The sequence below is a fragment of the Narcine bancroftii genome, chromosome 6 (assembly GCF_036971445.1).
Source record: "Narcine bancroftii isolate sNarBan1 chromosome 6, sNarBan1.hap1, whole genome shotgun sequence".
Taxonomy (NCBI): Eukaryota; Metazoa; Chordata; class Chondrichthyes; order Torpediniformes; family Narcinidae; genus Narcine; species Narcine bancroftii.
The window spans coordinates 11820687-11841226 of record NC_091474.1 but is presented as its reverse complement, the minus strand read 5'-3'; the positions used below and the strand labels follow the sequence as shown (position 1 = coordinate 11841226).

The 20540-nt window shown below is 37.8% G+C and overlaps 1 long non-coding RNA gene across 1 annotated transcript in view; it reads left to right on the top strand.

Moving 5' to 3' along the window:
* Positions 1 to 20282, top strand: part of LOC138735716 (uncharacterized) — a 36712-nt gene extending 16430 nt beyond the window's left edge. The window contains exon 2 of the long non-coding RNA XR_011339898.1: positions 17577 to 20282. This is a non-coding gene — a long non-coding RNA (uncharacterized lncRNA). The remainder of the gene's footprint in view (positions 1 to 17576) is intronic.
* Positions 20283 to 20540: the final 258 nt, after the last annotated feature.

Here is a 20540-nt window from a genome sequence, read left to right as displayed (position 1 = left end):
TGAGAGCAACAGCAATCATCAAGGATCCACATCACCCTGCACATGCTCTCTTCTCGTTGCTGCCATCGGGAACGAGGTCTAGGTGCCACAAGACTCGCACCACCAGGTTCAGGAACAACTGCTACCCTTCCACCATCAGACTCCTCAACAACAAACAACATTGAAGGACTCTTACTTTTGCACTTCAGTGATTTTTAAAAAAAATATCCTCTCTTTATTACACAGTCCATCTGTTTATGTTCATTATATATTTACAGTTCTTTGTTTACATGTATTCGCTGTGTACTTTAATAAGTGGTAATTCTGCCTCCCACAGAAAACAGAATCTCAGGGTTGTATATGATGTCTCGTATGTACTCTGACAATAAATCTGAAACATTTCTGCGAGCTATACATTGCATGTCAACGAGCCACACCTGGCAAAGATTACATATCGTTGAAGTCTCAGCTTTGGTCTCTGTGGTGTGCCCATTAGTTACTGACCAACATTCTGGAAGTGACCATGTCTTGACTGTTTTTTGTTGGTTAACCAACCCCCTAGCCTTGCTAATTATATTACCCCCAATCCTGTGCACTGCTATTTTTCATTTGTTTATTCTACCTATGGGGGGGGGGGGGGGGGGGAGTTTGACAACTCGTGTGAGAGTGAAAATGAAATATATAGAAGCCAACAGGAGAAATTAAAGCTTTTTGAAAGAAATAGGTAAGTGTTTTGGAGAATAGCAACTCCTGTGAACACATCTTAGGGTGGCCATTCCAAAGGAGGGCAAGGTCATAGGTTATATACAATATAGTAATCTATGTCCATCTCCTTTGGAATGGCCACCCTAGACTAGCTGGATTGAATGAAGAGATAAATTATTTTCCAAATGTTGTAAACCACCCAGCCGTTGCCAGTTACTTTCTGCTTGATAAGACTGAGAGTGAACTTTAGTCATGATCAATGTTCTACCTTGTATTACACCCCAAGTTTTTTTGCACATTATTTTATTAGCTCATTGCACCTGATCAGTAATTGCTCAGTTCCCTCACCTAGAAATTTAGATGAGCTTGTTTTCCTGTACGTGATATTGGCAATGAGTGGGAGAAGAGGCTGATGCAAAACTGAACACAAGGGAGGAATTCTATGTGTTGACTGGTGAATCTCATAGTTTCACTAATTTATGACTACAAGAAATTGCAAGCTTGCTTGAATTTTAGCAATTTCTATGAAGTCCTGGAAATGTTTAAATAATTTACAAAACTATATTTATTACTTAAAAAAAAGTTTCATATATTTTTCCAGGTGACTATTTCAAAATGAAGGATTTTATTGTTTTTTAAGTGCTTTTGAATATATCAGATTATACTTGAATTGAGAAGTACATACTATTTTTCTATTTAACAATACTTATACAATGTAGAAAGGATAATTAAAATCATTAGCTTTTTATTACCTGCCTGTTGATTGGCCTCTCAATGAGTGTGATGACATCATATTTGAAAAGAGTTTCCTGACAGCTTCAGGCATCACAAGAGGGTCCTTCAGGCATCACAAGAGGGACCTGACAGCTTCAGACATCATAAACTGGATGCTTATTGACAAAGCTAACACTAGAATTTACCGGAGTGCTTCGTCGACAGCAGTGAGTCATAATCCCAGTCATTTAGAAGTGCTGAAATATTTCCACCAATTGGATTGGATTAGAATTTTATGTAATTGATATAGTCATGCAGCAGAGAGCAAACTCTGTGGCCCAACTAATTCATGATGACCATTTTGACATTCTGGGCTAATCCCATTTGCCTGCATTTGGTCCATATTCACCTAAGCATTTCCGATCCATAATTCTGTCCAAATGTCTTTTGAATGTTGTTATTTTGCCTGTTTGTACAGTGTCTTCTGCCAGTTCATTCCAGCCAGGGATTGCCTTCTGAATGAAAATAATTGCCTTTCAGGTCTCTCCTAAGTCCTTTCCTCGCACTTTAAATCTATGCCTTCTAGTTCCTGAATCATGTAGCTGGGTAAAAGTCTGTGAGCATTCACTTTGTCCATTTCCTGCATGTTTTTGTAGACTTCAATCAGATCACTTGTCAACCTCACTCAGTCTAGGGAATAAAAACCCAGGCTATTCGACCTCTCAATGCCTCAACATCCTGCTGAATCTCTTGGCAGGGTTACTGTTGCTTTTGGGAAGTGAATTTAACAAGGAGTCTGAAAATTGAGCAGAGGTTCAGAAGGAAGATTTGAAAATGAGAGATGAAAAAGTCGTGAGAGTGAATGGCAGAAGAAAGTTTGTTAAATTACCTTCAGCTTTGTGATGTTCATTTAAGTGCAGTAATAATGTAAAAGGCAAATGGGTTGAAGGCACTGATAGATGCTTTGAAGTTTACATTTTGTGGAAATTTGTCTTAAAGGGCCAAAATTGATAATTTAATGTTCCTGGCAATGAAGTTTTCAGACAAAATGGAGAACAGGACTAAATTGGTGGGGGTATACCAGAATTCATTTAGTAAATGATTGCACCTGTGAGAAGGGATGATATACGAGAAGGATCAACAAATGAGACCATATGGATTAAACAAAAAAAAGCCCTGATTGGTCAAGCACACTTTCCAAAGTGTACAATAAACCTCTAACCAGTCAGGTAAAATTGTAGATGAAGTTTGTAGGTTAATTTATAACCAGCAGAAAAAATGTTAAGGTTTTTATAGTGGAGCATTTTAATTACTCAGCTATTAATTGAGATACAAAAGGTGCAGAATTCCTGAATTGTTTTGAGGACCAGGGCCTTGATACCCCAATGTGCAATTAGATCCTGGATTTCCTCACCTCCCGACCGCAATCAGTGAGGATTGGTAAGAAGATTTCCTCCACCATATCCAGAAGTACTGGAGCACCATGGGGTGTGTTCTTAGCCCCCTGCTCTACTCTCTGTGACTGTGTGGTTCGGGATGACAACAACACCATTTACAAATTTGCTGACAATACCATAAAAAGGGGTGATGAGTCAGCAATAGGAAGGAGATTGAAAACTTGGCTGAATGGTGCATCAACAACTACCTCACCCTCAATGCCACCAAAACCAAGGAGCTCATTGTTGACCTCAGGAAAGGAAAGCCAGAGGTGGAGAATCCAGTGATCATTGGGAGAATCAGAGGTGGAGAGGGTGAGTAAATTTAAGTTCTTGGGAGTCACCAGTTCAGAGGATCTTTCCTGGACCCAGTACTCTAATGGCACTGTGAAGCAAGCACATCGGCACCTCTTCTTCCTCAGGAGTTTGGTATGACATCAAAAACCCTGGAAATTTCTACAAATGTGTGGTAGAAAGTGTTCTGACCTGCTGCATCATGGTCTGGTATGGGGACACCAACACCCACGTGCAGAAAGCCCTGCAAAAGGTAGTGAACACCGTCCAGGCGATCACAGGCATCAACAGGGAATGGTGCAGTTGGAGAGCAGCAGGAATCAAGGATCCACACCACTCAGCACAGTCTCTGTTCTTGCTGATACTAGTAGAGAGATTATATAGAGGTGGCACAAGAGTTGCACCTACCACATTCCATTATCAGACTCATCAGGCAGCAAATTTAGTCAGAGACTCATTTAAGGAGTTTCTTTTGCACTTTATTGATTTTTTTTTTCCTCTCTGTGTTGAACAGTTTGTTTAAATTTCTTTATTTGTTTACATGTTTACACATCTTCTTGAGTACAATTTTTTTGCACGACCAATAAGCGGTAATTCTGCCTTGCCCACAGGAAAAAGAATCTCAGGGTTCTGTGTGATGTATTTGCGCTGACAATAAACTTTTAGAACTTTTTTAGCCAGTATGGGTGAGCCCAACAAAGGTGGAGGGAGGTGAAGGTTCTGGCTTTCACTTCAGAGATTGAGACTGGATTGGCATTGAGAAAGCAATTTTATGATCATAATTCATTTGGATTCAGCACAATATGTAAAGTAGCAAAAATAACGTAAGAGTTAGGGTACTTAAGTGGGCCAATTTACCAGGCTGATGTGATTCAGCATTTGTGAACTGGAAATAGCTACTTGACAGCAGAGGAGAGATTTGGAGCAAAGGGGGATTTTCCATCTGCTTGTGGTACACATTTTCCTTGAGGAGAAAGGCAGGACTGTTGAATCCAGAACCTGAATGGTAACAATGTCCATAGAAGGGGAGCATAAAGCAAAAAGTAAAGGCAGGACTTGGACCAAAAAAATAATACTACAGAGTCCAGAAGAAAATATAAACTTTAGACATCACGAAAATAAAGAGCAGGCATGAAAGCATATTAAAGAAAATAAAAATGTTTTGGAAGTGCAGAATGACCTGGTCCTGGTTTAGGATTTGAAAAAAATTAATTTGCACATGGAAGGGGAGAATGTGGGTAAGATTCTTAGTGTATGCAGCTATCTTTAAAAGAGGGAGACAAGGCTAATGTTTTTCATGTCTGGTTTCTTGATGCAGGTGCGGATGATGCAGTTTTGCAATTCAGGCCATTTTGTAGGAACACAGCTCCCCATAATGTAGGGGTTGGCAGAGGCATTGTCTCACATAGATTTCTTCAATGGATGGGAGCTCAATGCCCATGACAGGCTTGGCTATATTTGTCACTTCCCTTTCTACTTTCTCTTTACAAATACCCTTGACAAATCTTGCCTCTCACAATTCTGAATTGCAGAAAACAGAATGGAGACTTTAATATTTTGTTATATTTAGATAATGAAAACAAATGACTGAAAGTAAAGCCAGGCCTTAATATTGCAATGTTTGAATGCAAGGGTATTTAACATTTTGAGTTGACATTAACACTGTTCACTCAGTCACAGTTTGTACTTTGACCCACAATAATGCCAATAAAATGCAATGTGGCTGAATTCCAATTCTTCTTGTAAACTTCAGACGTGAAATTTTTATGAGCCAGATGCTCCTGGGGAAAATTATTAACTTCAAGCACTAACCCTTACATGCAGCAAGAATTAATGCTTTTGGTGTAGAAATCCACATGAACAACACAAGCCATCTTGTTTTCCTTATTTCCATAATTGTGACTTTTCCTTTGTTGTGTTATTAGAAGTAAGAGAATCAGAATGTGATCAACATTAATTCATGCTTTTATTATTGTCAGACATAATTACATTTATTTTGTCTGTAAACATTACAATATACTCCTGTAAATTTAATTATGAATCATGTGTCATAGTTGGTTTGATGCAAAATTCCTAGGGATTGTATTTAATGTATCACAGCCAACATTTGTAAGACTCATAAAAGATGTTAAAACATCTTTAAAGTTGCACGAGAAATTTCTCTTTTTCTTTTAAACTTTTTGGAGTTGCCTTATTAAATTTAGAGCAATAGAGCAAAAATATTGCTGGTGATCATTTTAAGTTATTCCAGAGCATTTTGTCAGTTTTATTTGGGCTGCCACATAGTATTGACAGAAGCTAAAATGTTTTGCAAGCGGGTCTAAGAGGTATCATAGCACTTGTTAAAAGCAGGTGAGACTCGAAGTATATTATGAAAAATTAGCATATTGACAATTGGAATCTCGTTCACTCCATCTCCCAGGGTGAATGCATGTTATGAAATGTGGTGCTTTGTTGTTGAACTGTTAATTTTGTATTATTTTACCAGGAATTCTAATTTATTAGAAATCAGTGCAAATTTGGAATATTGGCCTAGTCCAGAGGTTAATGATTTTTTTCAAATTTAAAAATACAGTGTTCTTTATGATTGGTGTTGTATACTTCAATTTATTGAAGAGCCTAGACAAAGATTCCATGTTAAACTCAGAAAATTTTATTGAAGTAGAGTGAATAATGAATAGACTATAAAAGGTAAACTGGTTTCTAAAAGGAAACTAATTTGATTAAATTTTAATGTTACACTTGTGTTAGAATTTTTTGTTTAATTTGTTGTTTATACATGGAATCTCATACACCTTTCTTCAATCCTTACTTATCCCACTACCTAAAAATTAAAAAAAAATTCTTAATGGACATATGCATTCATTCCTTTGGTCAGGTAAAGTTTCCAGAATTTCCATGGATAAATTGAACTGGGATTATAAATTGGGAGGGTTAAAATTTCCGGAGTTTAAAAAATATTATTTGGCTGCACAAATTTGTTTTGTTGCTTTTTGAGGCGATTTCTTCCTAGGCTATAATTGGTTTGCATATGGTAGGAGAGGAGATGGCAGAAGAATTTATTTATAAATCGAATTTTAATTGTAATTAAAAGGAAAACAAATAACCCATTATTGAAACACATAATTTATATTTGTGTTAAAATTAAACAATTTGTGGGATTAAAAGAGATCCTCAAAGATGCCTCTGTCTCAAAACAGTTTAATACCCATGAATTTGGGTAACAGAATCTTGGTACCAGATGCATTGAAGATTGTTTTGATCAACAGGGGAAATTTATGTTTTTTGAGGAACTTAAAAATAAATATAATTTACCGAACAACACATTTTTCTGCTATTTCCAGTTGCGATCTTTTTTGAGGGAAAAGTGGAGACCATCAATGGTCCTACCAATGTGTTCAGACATGGAAATTCTAATTCAAAAGGGGAATGCAATCAAACTTATCTCTAATATATATGCTCTGATCCAAGATCAAAGCCCAAAATCTGGACTACATAGATCAAGGGAGAGATGGAAATGGGATTTGTGCCTTGTAATTGATCCACAATGCTGGTCAGATCTATGTGTAGATAGTATGACTACATTAATTAATTCTAGATATAGACTGAGTCATTATAATATTCTGCACCAATTATATCTCACACCTCAAAAGATACATAAAAATAAACCAGAATTTTCTGATAGGCGTTTTAGATGTGGTATAGATGTTGGTACCTTCTTACATTCCACCTAGTTATACACTAAATTAAGACCCTTTTGGTTAGAATTGGGGGAAGTGTTGACAAAAACTTTAGGGGTGAACTACTATCTAGACCCAGATTTTTTTCTTCTGTGGAATTTGGCATTTATAACATTTAACTTCTTCAGAAGTAAAGCTAAATTTGTGACAGTTACACTGTCAATAGGCAGGAAATGTATAGCAGTAACATGGAAATCTGATTCCCTGTTTCACATTCATCATTGGAACATGGAAGTGCAAAGTTGTCTTCTCCTTGAGAAGACTACTTATTGTCTTAGGAATAGATGTAGTATGTTAATTGAAATTGGGTGACTTTATTTAGATTTCTAAAATGCCCAGATTGTATAATTTATTTTGATATTTGTCAATTGATATACTCATTGTTAGAAATTTAATCATTTTAAAATAATTCTGAGATGTCAAACCTTGCTCCTGTTACTTTTTATTTTTATCTCCCTCTATTCCCTGCTATATGTCCCCTTTTTCAAATCTAGGAGGGGCACTGGGAGAAGAGGGACTCTCCTTTTCATTTATTTTTTGGACCTTATGAATGTTTTTCTATGATTTCATATTCAATATATTATAGTTATATTAATTGAGTCCAATATTCTGTTTTTTCTTAAAACTTAATTTAAAAAAAAAAGACTCGAGGAAGGGCAAGTTGAGAAAAATTTGCAATATATGTTGATTGTCTCCATTGCTGCATTTCGTGTTGACATTGAACAAGGGTAGAAACTGTAAGCATGCATAGTAACAACATGCGTGAATTATTGGTGATATGCAGGGTGAAACTTTTAACATCAGACCATAATATTGGGAATAATAGATCAACCTTTCCATTGTGCCCATAATTCAGTTTTCAAAAAAAATCGGCAGCTATGGCAGAGCTGTCGCAAAGATAGTGTGAACCCAGGGAGAGCGGGAAATGGAGACACAGTGCACTTTGGTTCTACCTCCTAGTCCTATTACTGACAGCTCCATACTGGCTTTGTATGGCCTGCTAATGGAGCCAATAGTGTTTTATTTTTAAATCCTGCAACCATAGGGTCTGGGCCCAAGATGGTGGTGCCTGTGCTAGCAGCAGCCTTAAGGGGTTGCAGGCTCTGGGGAACCAGAGGACTAGACCATCCCCTGTTTGAGAAGGAGAAGCAGTGGAGACATCCTTATGGGACAGTGAGCACTGCGGTGGACTATTGAGGGGCTCTGAGACTGAGGAACATATTGATGGTGGGCTGTTGGTGACTCGAGGTGAGGAACTCATGCAGGCTGCTGGCAACGTAGGGTCAAAGGACTCACACTAGGCTGCGGACTGCTGGAGACTGGCTCGAGACTGACTGAAGGGGAACCCGGTTTCGGTGCCGGGATGCGAGAGGGTGTCAAGGGGGGGAGGGACTCACTAGGGACCTCGTGCGCTGAAGGCTTCCTGATTGTGTCAGAGATTTGATGTGGAGCTTGGGTTGCTGATGGCTGAAGTCTGTGTGGCTGCAGACTCTACAGGAGCACTGGAGGCGAATCCGCAGACCCGCAGTGACTCCCTTGCTTCTCTTTCTCCGACTGTAAGAGGCACGGAGCAATTTCTGCTGATGGTGTCAGATTATTACATGACAATAAAGGAATCTTGAAATGACTGATGACGGGCTGAATGCTCAATAACCAAAGGGTTTGGAATGAAGGTGATAAGCAACAAGTACTAAGTGACCTGAGGAGAAATTGCAGGGTCTGAGCTTACTTTGGGGCAGTGAAAACTGATTTGACTCAGAATGAAGAAAATTTCAGGGGGAGAACAGAGGAGAGAGACTAGCTGGATTGCTCTTTCATAGATTGGCCAAATATCCTGGTTTTCTACCACAAACCTTTGGATTTTGTGAATTTTATGCTTCTGCTAAAGATACTAGTACTTTTTTTTAATTGAAAAAATTAACATTATGTACGGTATTTCCTTATACTAAAGGGAACCATGTTACCTCATTTACAGAAAGGTTCTTATTCTGTGCTTTACCAATTTTTACCAATTTAGTGATTTGGCTAAATGTTGATACGGATGTTGAAGGGAAGTCCCCTGTCAAAGAATGGCAATAAGAAGATCAGCATATTGTAAAAGAGGTAACTAGATGCATGAGCCTGTTTCAATTATCTGGTAATGAAGGTGATTTTGCACTCTTCATATTACCAGTAAATGTAAAAAGGTAGAGCTGGAGTGAGTTAGTGGGTTCACTTCAACATATACATAGGTTACGACAGTCTTCCTATTTCTGGCTAATTTTTAAAAACTTTTTATTTGAAGAATCATTAATAGTAATACAAAGTACATTCCATAAAGAAAATTTTATGAATATACATTAAAAAAAAAATTTTTTTTTAAATTTAAATCCCCATACCCTTCCCACCCCATCAGCCAACTCTCTTAAGGAGAGCTAAAAATATATAAACAGAAACTAAAAGTATATCATAAATCAAAATATATCTAAATGCATATATTCCAAATATGGTAACCACTTATTCACAAAAAAAGAATAATTGTTATATAAATTATATGTAATTTTTTCCATGACAATATAAGCTTTCAGGTCATTATGCCATTGCATTACATTAATCACTATATTATCTTTCCATGTACTTGCTACACATTTTCGAGCTACAGACAATGCTAAATATATAAATGCAATTTGAAATTTATCCAACCCTAATCCCCTTAAAGGAATCATAGGGAGGGAAAGCTATTTGATTAAAAAGAATTTATTTAGATGTACAAATGAAGGAACTGAATCTCTGCAAACCCTCCTTTTTTCAAGAATCTGCAGGGCTGTTGTAAATTAATTTGTGAGCAAATTGAAAGCTCCCACATTTAAATTTTCTTTGGACTTGCTTTAAAAAAAACACTTGAATTGACAACTTGTTATGAACAAAATATTGTGTTAAATCTTTCGTGAAAAATTATTTATGCAATCAAAGTAGGTATTAACTTTTAATCTTGCTTTGTGTGATAGTTATTTTCAAAAGTCGCTCATTCTAGAGTGTTCAACTTCACTGTCAAAAGTAATTACCAGATTAATAGTAATAAAAGGCATAGCATCCATTTAATATTCATAAATTAAATCCAGTTGTTACTGGTGTATCTTGGGCAAAGATTAAAAATAGTTTCCCTTGAATAAGTTGTCCCTCTATTCTAGGTCCATTATGACTCAGGGTAAATCTGAAAGGAATGGGAAATGGGCTCAACAGGTTAAGTTAAAACAGTAAGTGCTGGAAGCAGGTTATGACCCATTAAGTTATAAATCAGACCCACATAATTAGAGATTTAAGTCTAATTAAAAGGTGAAAGTATGGAAGAAAGAGAACAAAATAAAAATGGTGCAATGTGGTCAAAAAATTCTTTAAAAGTTCATTGATTAATGTCAGCATAATGCACATTAAAAAGATTAAATTAATGTTACAATATCCCGGTCTTATGGACTGGAGACGTGGGATTTTAACCTTGAACAGAACCTTCTAAATAGATTAAGGAAACTAAGTACAATGGGGAAAAATATTTGAGGATCAAATTGAAAAAGACAGTTTCTGTAAAGATAGATTTTGTTGCTCATATCCATCAGTAGGGAACATACACTGTAGTGTACAATTTAAAACAAGAAATTTAGGAAGGGCTGCCAAATAGCATAAAAGTCTATTTGTTACTTTCAAGGTTATAAGTGTAATATTTCAATGGCTCATTCATTCTTCACAAATACTATCTTGGGAGTGATTGTGAAAGAAGATTTATGTGTCAAAATTTTTCTTTCTCCAATGACAACAAAGAAAACTAGAAATTCTTGACATGATTTCTCACATCACAAAGCACCAGAAGATCTTGTGAAATACAAAATTTAGTTTGCATTTTTCCTGGATCAAGGCTTTCTGGTGTTGAAATGCAGCACTAGTGACTTAATCTATAACCTTGGGGAAGAAGTGATTTGACATTTAATAAAATAAATTAAAGATTCTGGAAGTAAATGACCTAAATTTGATTGAACATTTTAGTCCTCCAAAAAAATCAGAGGACATAATACCCTGTGCAGCTGGTGTCCATACAAAGTGAATCAATGAGCAACTTTATGCTAACTGTGAAGTATAATGAATGGAGGGTCAGGCCACTGCTGACCATACCATTGATTAGCTAGGTCATTTAAGCAGGCACCTACCTGAGTAGGTGGTCAGCTCGGCTCCCACTAAAGCCAGCCTCAATTCGTAAAGCCAGTTGGTGTCTCTGAAAGGGGAAGTACTGTATTGTCAGATCCCACATGAGATGGAGGAACCTGCAAGTTTTGTGGATGATGTGCTGGCCTAGTGAAGGGAAAGGAGAAGAGTTTATCTGCAGGGGGTTTGGAGGAGCTACAGGTACATGCTATTATTGATAGAGCACATACCTGCTTCTCCTCAATTGCTTGTATTTGCACCCTCAACTCACCTCCCCCCTCGGCAGAACGAGGACAGAGTCCAGACCTCACCCCACCAGCATCTGCATCTGATACATTATCCTCTGACACTGCGAAATTCCTCCACCAACTACATTTTCCCCTCCCCTCCTTGATCCTTTATTTTGCAGGATCACTCTCTGACACCCTCTAATCCGCTCTTCGTTCCCCTCCCACCCTTATACTCCATGGGTCCTTCTTTCTGAAATCGCAGAAAGTACAAAACATGTCCCTACTTCTACTCCTCACCTCCATCCAGGGCCACAAACAGACCTTCCAGATGAGATAGAGCTTTACATGCACATTGTCCAACTTAATCTACTGTATTTTCTTGTTTAGCTCCTTGGATTCTGACTGTTCTGAGTAGGAGCTTTCAGGATGGTCATGCACAGGGAGCACCCAGAAGCCCTTTACAGGAAACAGAAGAGAGCACTACATCATAAGCTACTCGCTTGCCTATCTCGCTCCCCTTTTGTGAAGAGTCTGTAATTCTGTCGTTTCCAAGTTAACCTCATTAACTATTTTGGAAATCAACCCCCACCCACCAAAAAAAAGTTGTCTTTGATCCTGAGGGAAAAGAAGAATTTGTCAATTGTTCCAGAATGGTAGCACTATTATAAAAACAAAGAAATTCACCAATTGCCTATTTACCCCAAACACTAGGTGCCAGTGCATGTTAATATTCTTAACGAAAAGGTTCTGATGCTGCTGTTGTCACACTGCCACGGTATTGTCAGTGTCATTCTGATTCTTGTATAATACCCGTAACACCTAGGCAGCAGATGCCAGCAAATTGTATGAGGAAAAAATGCATGCATTTAACTGAGTAGGAAGTAGAAAAGTTCAATAATAAGACTTGTAGACATTAACAGCTGGTGAAAACAAGGCACTGTAATTTTTGAGTTTACTCAAGTGCATGGGCAGAATGCAGCAAGAATGGAGTAAACACACTGAAATCCAATAGCAAAAGAAAACAATCTGCTGGAGGAACTCTCAATGCATTAAGTAGTATCAATGGGAGAAAAAAGAATGGTCAGAACCCTTCATCAAGACATCTTCCAATTATGCTGAGTTACTCTAGCACAGTGGTTCCCAACCTTTTTCTTTCCACTCACATTTCACTTTAAGTATTTCCTATGCCATTGTTGCTCTGTGATTAGTAAGGGATTGCTTAAGGTGGTATTTGGGTGGAAAGAAAAAAGTTTGAAAACCACTGTTTTAATCATATCTAATTGATTTGTTATGTGCACGGTTTCACAACTCCAAAGGAAATGGGCCAATGACAATTTTTCTCAAGCAAAATATTTCAGTAACCATTGGGTCTAGAGCAGTGATTCTCAACCTTTCCACTCACATGCCACCTTAAGCAATCCCTTTTTAATCACAAAGCACTGATGGCAAAGGGATTACTTAAAGTGGTATTTGAAAAGAAAAAGGTTGGGAACCACTGCTGAGACTAGCAGATTACTTCTTGCTCCACATTCCAACATCTGCAGTGTCTGTGCCTTAAATCCAATTTTTCCTATTTCCTTTTTCTTTAAGTGTTATTTACACATTGGTCATCCATGTATCAAATTATAATGAATGAGAGTAGGCTGTTGAATAACAAATCTGACTAGCAGATGATTGAATGCCAGACTATGTTTCAAAAATGTTTTTGCTCAAAACCATGCCTTGAAGTCTCATAAAAATATTTCTTTGTGCAATCACACTCTTACAGTTCATTGAATTATTTTCTGATGATTACGACTCTAAACCTTTGTTAACTCTTGATAGCATATTTGCTACCTTTCTAATAACATGTCTCCTTGCACTGGAAGTGTTAAGTGTCTGCAACATAACTTTCAATTATACTGCATGCCCGCTGTGTCTTTTAGCATAAGTTGCAACACATCAATTATTTAGTTTGTAACACTTTCATTAAAAAGCAGGTTTGGGCTGATGGCAAATTACAAAATGGAGTTAAGATGCAGGGCTTACTGTGTGGTTTATTGCCCTGTACATCAAATGTAAAGGCCTATATTAGATTAGATTTTGTTTCAGTGAAATTAGTGATTTTACTCTGTCACTTCAAAGCATTTTTGAATTTAATGGGCAATGAATATCGTAATAATTAGAAATCCATCTCTAATCCAAAGCATTAATGTGCTTTTTTTGGTTGCTCCAGTAAATATTTTGATATTATGATCATTTAAGATGTATTATTTTGAATCTTTGCTGCTTTATTATTTTTGTAGGCAATGTTGTGAGGTAAGTTTGATTTTTTTTTAAATGTCCCTTAGAATTTTAAAGATTTCTATTTAAACAAACAAAAATTGGCATATCAAAGCTATAGTTGAAAGCCATATGTAATGCTGCTATATCCAAGCAACTGCTGTATTTGCTACTTACCATTGATTTGACTGGATCTTTGAAAAAAATTCTACACTTAAACATTTGTTTGCAATATTATTAGTTTCCATGGGAGTTGCATTTAGTCTTGAATACAATCGCTTTGAAGTTGGCCTCCATGAATACCAACAGCAGGCATTTGATACCTTTATTTTTTTTAAATTGATGTTACTTGATTGGAGCTCTTACCCAGTTCAATGGCTGGTGACTTGATGAATAGTTCTTTAGTGATTCATGAATGTAATTTGCAAAAAAGTTGGCTTCCTGAAAAAAAAATTCGGGATTATGATAGATAACTTCCAGCTGAACACGGATAATTTCAGATTTGTTGTATCACGTAGGAAGTTGAATAAACATTAATTTAACTTGTATTGTTTAAATTTCAATGTTTAATCACATAATGATGCTGACTCATTGAGTTAATTCAACTGACTGAAAAATATTTTGCCGCTGATTTTCATTTGTACTCAGCATCTGATGCACCTCGTGTCAGTGTCCAACAATGGTCGGCCAACATTGATGGATTCCAGTTGCACTGATACCACTTTTCCATGGTTGCAATGTCCTGGTGAAACCTTTCACCAGGTTCGTCAGTTGACTGCACCAAGATCAGAAGGGAAGACGTCCCAGTGCGAATGCAGAAAATGAATTTTCATTGATATGTTGCACTTCGTGGTTTTGAATGTTTGAAGTTGACTTAAAATATGACAGGAAATCACAAAAATAGGTTATCTATTAAAAAAAATCAGGTCGTGATAGGAAAATATTGAGGTGATTTTTGTGATTAGCAGCCCATAATACATAGAATGCACCGACAAATATTCAGGAAGCAAAATCTTTGTTGTCTAGTGTAATAGGAGGTTGCCAAGGTCTATTACCAGGTATATTCCGCCAGGATGAGATTTGCATGTGATATATTCAGAGATGATGGCTATTTTTTTTCTGGAATGTCACACTGATACTTCCCCTCTAAAATTAATCTATATGCATGAGAGAATCAGACTTTTTATCTGTGTCTTTCTGCAAACATAGAACAAAACAATATTCCTGATAAAGGATCTTGATTGAAATAATAGTCAGAACCATCGATCATAGAATTAATAAGCATTTTGTCTTGGCAATAAAATTCTGTTACTGAATCCAATTTTTTAAGAATGGGCTTGTTATTAAATTGTTTATAGTCCACAAAGGATTGGAAACTGCCTTTAGACTTTACACACTAGGTTTTTTATACTAAAAATCAAAATCAGTTGCTTTTACCTTCAGGTAGGCAAATATGAACCATTTGAATTAGTTTATAAGTTTAAATTATTAATTGACATGTTTGGAGTATTTCTCAATTTTTTAAATTCTGTTAATTGTTTTGTTTTTGAGTTCCAAACTGATTTTTGTTAATTAAGTTTTCAATCTATCCATTCCGACCTAATGGCCTAGAAATTCATTCACTGAGCACATAATTTTTTTTAATGGTCTACTTGATTTTACTGCAGCATATAAATCAATCACTAAACATGGTTAGGATTTTGTAGTGTGCAAAGTACGTATATAATCAGACTTTCAATAGGAGTGTCTGATTGAGTATCTGCACTAAACATTCACCTACCCTAGCATGCAATGCATTCAGGGATAATGGCAACTTTCCTGGATGTCACCCTGAAGCCTCTCCTTTAAAATGAATCTACAATACATGCTTGTAAGTTGCATTTTGATCTGGGCAACAAAGAAAGGCAGGTCTGAAGTTGAATTATTTACAGAGACCATCAATTGCTTGCACATTTATTAACATGTCATTTGTATGAGTTAATGTGCCTGAAAGCTATTTATTGTTCTGAAAGAATGGTTTCTAAGCTCTAAAATGTGACATTTTAAAGTTGGAATATGGGAGTATTAATTGTGAATACACCAAGCTACTAAAGTCCAGGGTGGAAGGGAAGGGCCCCTTTATAGAAGAGGCCAAGTTAGAAAAGAAAGAAGGCCAGGAAATTTATTTGCCAAGAGTTTTTTGGGGGGAGAAAAACACCTGGATGTACCTATCTGCTGAAGAATACATCTCAAAGCCAAAATTTTCTGTATCAATGGTGATGGAAATATGTTACTGCTGGGTGGTGGAGGTCGAGCCACCCATTAGTTCTGTCCGTGACCATTGCTTAAAGGAGATCATAGTTGTTTTCTGCTGATAGGGAGAAATTCATCTCCCTCTTGAGTTAACAGCAATTACAATATGAATTGGTTTAAATCATGGTCTTGTAGGTTCATGCAGCTATGTGGCACTCTAGTTTCTGTAATGGAACCTAGAGCTCTTCATGGAATACTTTTACAAAGCAAAAGTACATTTAATACAAGGAGAAAATACAACATGAGGAGGGGAATGAAAGCCACACGGGCCATTGGCTCTGCGTTGAATATGAGGCTCCTCTCCTCCAAATGATTAGGACTTTAGCCTCCCTCTCAAGACTGCATCTGCAAACTTCTGTTGTTGGAAATCTTGATCATGCTGGAGTTGAACAGGTGAACACAAAAAGTAAAGTGAAATCTGAACCAGTATTAACATAACAAAAGATATATTACTGTATCAGAGCAGTTGTGATAGATGGAATTTGTTCTTTCCCCTAATCTTGACAACTCGTGAAATTATTAATCTTCTTGCAATGACGCTACTGAAATTATTGACCCCTCAGTTCTCACAAAAGCTGCAGATTCTGGAATCATGACTCTATGAAGAAGTCCTGGAGGAACTCAATGCAGCTAAGGCATACCAATGATAAACTCTTTTTCCATCTCTTAGCATATTTCAGTGCATTCCTGATAGAAACTTGCATATGGAGGAGGGAGAGAAAAGTTAGACATTAAATTTTACAAAGTAAAAAATTATCAGTGAATTTATAACAAATGCATTTTTGTTCCTGCATAGTTACCACAACACACAAAGGTCCCTTGTCATTGAAATTAGTAATATTTTGAAGAACTCTTTATTTTACTGTCAGATTATCATTTTATTAAGAACTGTGTTATATAATGTATCCCACGTACAACTCTCCCACACAACTAGCAATTTTGTATACGTGTTCATTGCGAGACGTATTATTCAAAAGGCTTGTATTAACACTATGCTCTTCTATACATGTGCACGTTCAGAATACTGGTCTACATGTATATTTTACAATGTATATGACTAGGGGTGCAGGGCTAAATTTTTAGGTTCCAGAGCTCACCAAACAGTGTCAAGGAGGTGTCAGACCTGCCGGCTGAGGTGCCGGAGTGCTTCTCTGGCAGCACTGCACCCCTGTATATGACATCATCATCCTTGCCAGTATCTTTGAACAGTAGTGTTGGGCCTGATCATCCTGGACTCAGTGCATTACCCAGATACACAACCCATAGTCCTCACTCATTCACGCTTTCCCCGGATGTGAAATGCCAAAGAGCTGACCCTGCAAATCCACAGATGTTCAGTGAGGTGGAGTGGGATGCATGTGCCTGCTTGGTCTCAGTCATTCTGAATCTCTATCCAAAGATGGAGACATTCAAAAACTATAGATATTAATTTGGATCAGTGAAAATTAAAAACAAAATTGCAAACAATCTGCAAATAAAGAATTAAAACATGAAAATAATGCACCTTAACTCAACACTATTACAGCACCAGCTGCTTGGGTTCAATCCAGTGCTGTCTCCCTGATCTGTGTGGGATTTCTCTAGGTGCTCTGGTTTCCTCTCACCCACCAAAACATACAGGGTTAGGAGGTTAATTGGGCAGCACTGGTTTCATGCGCCAGAAGGGCCTTCAAACTGCTGTATTGTTAAAAGTTAAATTACAGTAAATTAAAATAAATTAAGCATTTGCCTGTTTTTTTCTGTTTTCCTAGAGTTGGGACCCTTTTTACCATTTGTGTGCTGGTAAAGATGATGATCTGTGTGAAGTGCATCTGGACCCTCGCCATGGCACAGTAATACTCCACCTATGCTCACAAAGCTGAATCCAGTTGTGGAGTGAATTGTGAGATGTGCTGAAATTTTGCCTCCAGCTCATTTTGGTCTTTAGCCTTTCACTCTGCAAGTATTCATGATGTGCTGAGCTGTGAAAATTTGATAGCTGGTGGCTCCCTTCATATCTCTGGATATCTGTTTACACAGTTCAGCACTGAAAACTAGCTGTTCCTTGTTCATTTTCTGCCTTGATCTTGAGCACATCAGTTGCAATATCAGATCTATTGCAAATAATATGTTCAAATCTTACTCATCTAACATATCGCTGCCTAGACACAATATGAAATTCGTAAGGGACGATGAAGGAAATGAGAAAACATGATTAAATTGGCAGAAACCTGTAGACTAGATTATAATTGACACTCATCTACATTTTTTAAAAAAGATCACTGGCCAGGTCTTCAAAATTGAGGATTGCCAGCCATGTTCCCTATTCTTCTGAGCTTAGTTACTCCAGATTTTGAAGGCTGAGCTCTCTGACCCAGATTTTTGTGGACTTGGCAATGAAGCCCTGAACTTTGGATGATTTAATTAGGTGTATAACTGTCTTGAAAAAAACCTGTTTGGGAATTTTTGCTACATAGCAAAGTCCCTTTCCTTTATTACCATCTCTCACATCCATTAGTCTGCTTTATAAAGGATCATCTAAAAACACAAAATGGTTATAATGAAGAATGTTAATGCTTGTAGATGCTGCACTAGGTCAAACTCATTCAGGAGTAGAATGGATATCCTATCACTATACAGTTTCATGCCCCATACCAAAGGCCTCAAAGCCCTTCATTTCTTTCTGGACCATAGACCTAACCAGTACTCCTCCACCATCACCATCCTCTTGACTGGCAGAACATCATTAGCCTCAATAACTTCTCCTTTGACTCATTCCACCTTCTCCAGGTCAAAGGGGTAGCCATAGGTACCTGCATGGGCTCCAGCTATGTTTGCCTTTTTATTGGCTACATAGAGCACTCCATGCTACAAGCCTACGTGGGTGATACCCCTCAGCTGTTCCTCTGCTACATCAACGTCTACTTTAGTGCTGCCCGACTTCAAATTCACATAGTCCATCTCTAGCAAACCTGTCCACTTTCTTGATCTCTCCGTCTCTTATCTCGCGAGACAAAATCTTGACAGACATCTTCTACAAATCCACTACTCCCTCGGCTACCTTAACTATACCTCTTCACATCCTTTCCTCTGTAAGGATTCCATTTCTTTCTCTCAATTCCTCCATCACATCTGCTCCCAGGATGAGGTCTTCCACACCAGGTCATCAGAGATCTTCTTCAAACAATGTGACTTTTCCACTACTAGCCTCAACTTGGCCCTCACCCATATATCCTCCATTACCCATATATCTGACCTGGCCCCCTCCACACCCATGCTCATCAAGGAAAGGATTTCCCTTATTGTCACCTACCATGCCACCTTCTGCATCCAACATATCATCCTGTGCCATTTCCATCACCTACTAAGTGATCCAACCACTAGACATATTTTCCTTTTTCCTCCACTCTCTGCCTTCCACAGAGACTGCTCCTTCAGTGACTCCCTTGACAACTCCTCCATTCCCTGCAATAGCCTGTCTTGACACCTACCCCTGTTAACCTCAGGAGGTGCTCCACTTGCAGCCACATCTCCTCCCTCACCACCATTCGGGGCCCCAAACAGTCCTTCAAAGTGAAGCAATATTTCACTTGTGAATCTGCAGGGGTCATCTGCATTCGGTGCTCCCATTGTGGTCTCCCCTTTAACAGAGAGTCTGGACGCAGACTGGGAGATTGCTTAGTTGAGCACCTTGGCCCCGCCTGCTGCAATAGTGGGCATCTCCCAGTAGCCACCCATTTCAATTTCCCGCGTCATTCCCATGCCAACATTTCTGTCCATGGTCTTATGCATGGCCAGACTGTGACCACAAATTAAAAATGTTTTTCATGCTCTTGGTAAGACAATACCTTGTATTCCATCTGGCACCCTCCAACAAGATGGCATTAACATCAACCCCCCCTCCCCACCGCTTCTGTTGGGCCCTTCCCCATCTTTCCTCTGGCTGTGTTTGTGTGCCTGTCTCTCTCTCTCTTCCCTTTTCCCACTGACTACCTCAGCTCTGCATTCACAAAGCCTACCTAACCCATGCCCCAATCGTTTCTCATTTTTCCTCTCACCTGGCCTCCTCTCTAGATCCAATTAACACCTTTTGTCTGTTGGTCTGTACTACTCCCCCTGCCCTTTCTTTTAATTCAAATGCCTGCCTGCTTCTTAACCAGACATCAAAGAAGGGCTCGGTGGGGGGGGGGTTGAATTGCCAGTCATATATCTTTACCTCCTATAGAAACTGTGAGACCTGCTGAGTTCCTCCAGCATTTCTGTCTTTTTACGACAATCACAGTGTCTACAAAACTTTTATGTTTCACTCCTTCGAGTGTAAATTCCCCAGAGTAAGTGCTGGGAAATTTCAAAATGCTCTTGCTTCATGATTGGATTCCATTTGTGAAATGTTTTGACAATAAGGTTGAAAAATGTCAGTAATTCTTTCCAAAGCTACTGCAAAGCCAAGCATTAAATAATGCGGAATGTTTTATAAATAGTGAACTCTAACTCTTGGAAGTCTCTTTTCTTTCTTTTTCAATATTTTTATTAACATTGAAATTTCACATCCAAACATACAGAGTACATATAGATATGTTAAAATTCAAAAAGATATATTGCACTTAAATTATATAATTTCATCCAAGGTTCCCCACATTTGAATCCAAGATTCCCCACATTTGAATCCAAGATATTATGTTGATATTATTTTATTATAAAAAAGGAAAATAAATTACCTCATTAGTCAACACTTC